Source organism: Lupinus angustifolius, chromosome LG04 (assembly GCF_001865875.1).
Source record: "Lupinus angustifolius cultivar Tanjil chromosome LG04, LupAngTanjil_v1.0, whole genome shotgun sequence".
NCBI classification, from domain to species: domain Eukaryota; kingdom Viridiplantae; phylum Streptophyta; class Magnoliopsida; order Fabales; family Fabaceae; genus Lupinus; species Lupinus angustifolius.
Window position 1 is genome coordinate 7140530 of NC_032012.1, and position 5006 is coordinate 7145535.

The window sequence follows — 5006 nt, forward strand, 5'->3', positions numbered from 1 at the left end:
ATATATCTTTGCGAGGAATAAGTTTTGGTGTGATCAAATCGGCTTGTTATGGGACATGTACTCTCGGTTATTTCCAAATAGTTATTGGGAGGATAATGGTGTAAGGATGGTGGACATATGCATAGCATGCATACATGGTATTTATCGATATTGATTCTAAAATCATAAGTTTTATACTTCATTAATCATTAATACATGCGTATATGATCATATGATATATTTGTATTTGTTCTTTGTCTTGGGGTGATATTCTGTGTAATTCCATGATGTCAATGATAAGTTTTTCATTAGATATTTTACTCTCTCTCTTTCTTTCTGGTGTAATTGTATACATCCATGTTTAGATGGACAGATCGGCGATGATTAGGGGCTACCGCTTTACCATGTCCCAGAAGGGGACATGGAGCGTTGAAGGAAACAGATACACCTACACTGGTCCCTGCGACCTAGAACTGGATCTCGTATGTCATGGCTCTGTGTTGCATCTCCCCACATATTATGCAGTTCGAAAAGCATCGTTCACCCTACCAGAGCGAAGGTTCGTACCTGTCAGACCATCCGCACCAGTTGAGGCACGAGGCAAATCGGAGGATGTTAGGACCTGGCCCCAACCGAGATTCTCATATACTGACTCAACGCCAAGAGGGACGGAAAGAGTAGGCATGGCTACTTCATTGGGGCCTAAGTCAATTTCTAGCCAATACAACCACTCAACACCAACAAGATGCATGATAAAGAGAAATTGCGAGAGACAAATGTTTGTGAGGTAATGAAAGATTATCATAAGAGACATAATTGCATATATGATACTTTACTTGAGTAGGGAGAGATGGCAAAGAGTTGGAAGCTAATGTACAATGGTAGTCTTCCAAGTAATTTGGTGGTTTTCTAGTTCTCTGAGAATGTCTAAGAGGGATGGGATCAGGTGTGGTATTTCAATAGGTGTGAAGTTTTGGACAGGTATGGATTCTGATGTATTAGTCCATTTAGTAAAAGGATCATGAAGGTGAATAGGTAGAATAGGAACTTCATGTTGGACAGAGGTAGAAAAATCAGTGTTAGTGAAGGGAAAAATATGTTCATAAAAATGAACATTTCTATAGATGAATATCACATTTGTGTGATAATCAAGGAGAATAAAACCTTTGGTTCCTTGAGGAAATCCTAATAAGATACACTTTCTAGATCTAGGATCTAGTTTTCTTCTTTGTGATACAAGAGTGGAAGAGTAACATAGACTGCCAAATACCTTGAGATTTTCAATGTTTGGCAATGTGTGATAAAGGGACTCATAAGGAGATTTATTTGAGAGCAAGGTGGTTGGTTGTCTATTAATGAGGTGTACAACATGAGCTACACCATAATTCCAAAAACAGATTGGAAGGTTGGATTGAAATATAAGAGCTCTTGCCACAACAAGAATGTGTTGGTATTTTCTTTCAACGACACCATTTTGTTGTGGTGTTTCCACACAAGAGGTTTGATGCTCAATACCTCTTGAAATATAGAAATCATTTAATGTAAACTCCTTACCATTATCACTTCTAATGGCTTTGAGGTTATGAGACAAATGATTTATCAAGTTGGCTTGTCTCAGATTTGGCCTTCATGAAGAAGAGCTAAGTGAATCGAGTTTGATCATCAACAACAGTTAGGAAATATCTATGGCCTAAAGTAGATGGTATATATAAGGGTCCCCAAATATCCATATGCACTAAATCAAAGGTATTAGCAGATTTACTTGTACTAACAGAATATGACAATCTTTTTTGTTTTGCTAAGTGACATATATTGCATGGATTCAAGGTTTTATTGCACTTAATAAAAGGAAACATAGTCTGCATAAGAGTCATTTTATCATGTGATAAGTGTCCTAATCTAGAATGTTAGAGATTACAATCATCATAGCTAAAGTATGCATTAATATGGTGTGGTACAAGATAGTTTTTGCAGGATTGAGTCATGATGTATAAGCCTCCTCTTAGGTTAGTTGCACCAATCTTCTTCAATGAGTTGATCTCCTGAATGTTACAATTGTTAGCAAAGAAAGTTAAGGTGCAAGATAAATGGTGTGTGAGTTTTGAAACTGAAATGAGATTGAATTTAAAAATAGGCACATATAACACATCAGTGAGGAAGAAGGATTTAGAAGGGGAAAAACAATGCATGAGTATTCTGCAGCTACTTGATTACCATTAGGTAAAGTGACTGATATAGGTTTGATTTTTTTGTATGTGTGAAAATCAAGAAAGGGGTCACAGACATGGTCAATTGTATGTCCAAGTCTTTGGCAATATGTGCAAGTCTTTTGGCCTCTACCTCTACTAGGAGCAGGAAATCTTCTTGTGATATTGAATCTGCTAGTTCCTCTAAATCCTCTCCCTCTTCCTCTAAGTCTTGGGTCAATGTTGTTTCCAAAAGTGTTGGCAGGGAATCTTGGTTCATCAAGAATCATTTGTCTCTCTTGCTGAATAAGGATGGAAAAAATCTTGTTTATGGAGGGGAGGGGGTCAAGCAACATGATTTGTGATCTGACTGCTGAGAATTGATTATTCAATTCTCTTAAAAAGAAGATCACATAATCATTTTCTCTATAATTCAATACAGTGGGGATTGTGGAACAAGAACACTTGATGTCATAGGAGTATAGTGGGATGGGACTAAAGTTATCTAATTGTTGCCATAACCCTTTCATTCGAGTATAAAAGGCATCAACAAAACTGTTTCCTTGTTTAATTGAGTGAATTTCACCACTGAGTTCAGAAATTTTATACATGTCTCCTTTGTGATATCGTTCTTTCAAATCATCCCATATTTCTTTGGCATTATCCATCCATAAATTTTGACCATTGGAAGGTTCTATAGACTGAGTGAGCCAAGATACAACCAAGTTATTACATCTTTTCCAGATTCCAAAATTTTGATCATTGACAGGAGGTTTTGTGAAAGTTCCATCAACAAATTCGAATTTGTTCTTAGTTTGTAAAGCCATTGTCATGGCTCGGGACCATGGTTGATAATTCTCACCGTTTAAGAGGGAGGAAACTAAAGCAGTACCTGGATTTTCATTAGGATGTATGTATAAAGGACTTGTCATATCCAAAGCAGGATTGATGATTGTGGCAACCATTGATAGAAGATTTCGAAGAAGAGATAAGAGTAGAAGGAAGCGTAGAAAGAGTGATGAAAGCACAGATCAGAGACGCAGTAGAGCCACCCTTCAAAAGGGTGCTCTAATACCATGTAAAATGGTATAAGTCATCTTGTCTAAAAAGATGAAGATGATGAACAGTAGAAAGAAAAGAATGATCAAGAAATGAGAAAGAGAAGTAATGTCTCTGTATTGATTTGAACTCAAGAATACTATATCAATGTTGGCAAGAAATTATTCTCTTATCTTGATTGACAATGGAATCGGCAATGAATTTATAAGAGGATGAAGGACCCATAAACTAACTAAACAGAAGAAAAAAAATAGAAAAGAGATAAAAAAAAAAAAAGGAAAGAAAACAGAATAACAAAAATAACATAATCAGAAGAAGAAAAAAGGAAAGATGATAGATTCATTATGTTTAGGCTTCATTTGAGTCTTTGGTGATGGGCTTCTCTTTCAATAGGAAAAAAAGAAGAAAATGAATAATTTTGGAAAGTCTCTCCCTGTTTGGGAGATTGATGAAAGAGATGAGAAAGTTTGAGAGAGTTTCTCAAGCCTCTAAAACCCTCATGTATCTATTTCTACAATTCTATCAATTTTGTTTTTCTGGAGACAAAATGTCAAACTACTTAGATATTTTTAGTAAAATTATATAATTATATAATATGGTCTATTTCTCATCATTAGTTACATTTTAAAGGAAAAATAAAAAAATATTATTAAATTATCATTAGTTTATTATCTCATCTAAATTTTATACTCTCGTCATCCTCCCCTTCATAGTTCTTTGATCTCTCTTTTTCTTTCCATTTCCCTCACAACTCCTAAACATAGCCTAAATTTTCTTTCACATTTTCTTGAGTTTGGAGGGAAGAGGCATATCACCTAGCGTTTTAATCTACAATAGCAGTGATTAGAAGCTGATCTTTTTAGGCCCCAAAGCTTGATGTCCAGATAAGTGTTGAATTGTTCTTGTACCAAGAGTATTTCCTTCAAAACACTATTTTAAGTTATGTTTGCAATTATGATCTACAATAGTAGGAAATTGAGAGAAAATATGACTGATGCGACTATAATTGTGGTTACAATGTTATTGCGAAGTCCCAAAACCAAAATATTGTGGTTGCGATTTGCAGTTGTCTTAGACTCATCAACTCTTGCCTCAAGCCATATGACCATATCCATAGTTAGGTGTTATTGTAAAACACGTCTTATAGGCTTAGTACATTCACATTTTCTAGCTTTCCTCATGCTAACTAATAGTTAAAATACTTAGACATCCTTAATTGACATGTCAAGCAACCATTTGTGTATTTTTGTTGGACACCAAAATCTTTCATTTTAGTTACTGAGGCAATCCTCTATTATTTAAGGTAAACTTTGGAAAATTTAATTATTTTTATTAAATAATTTTAACTTTTTTTATTTATTGTAATAGTTTAAAGTTTTTCACTTAATAAAATCTAATTAAAAAGTAACAATCTATGATGCCAGTCCTCCACACAACATAGATACATATTATTTGGTGTATATATAGTTAGACATCATGATTATTCACTTATAACTTTATACCTCACATAATGTAAAGGTAATAATATAAAGAAAAGCAGCTTAATAGTGATATTATTATTGGATTATACAAGATAATAATAAGCTTAATAGTGATATTATTATTGGATTATACAAGATAATAATAAATTTTGAGCCATGGTTGGCCCCTACTATGACAGTTTTTGAATAGGCCACGTTCGAGTTATGTAGAAAATATGGTATGATGCAGTAATTACACTAATCCTAAAGATGTAACAGTGATAATACTTGCAATTTCTGTTAAATTAATAGAGGAGAATGG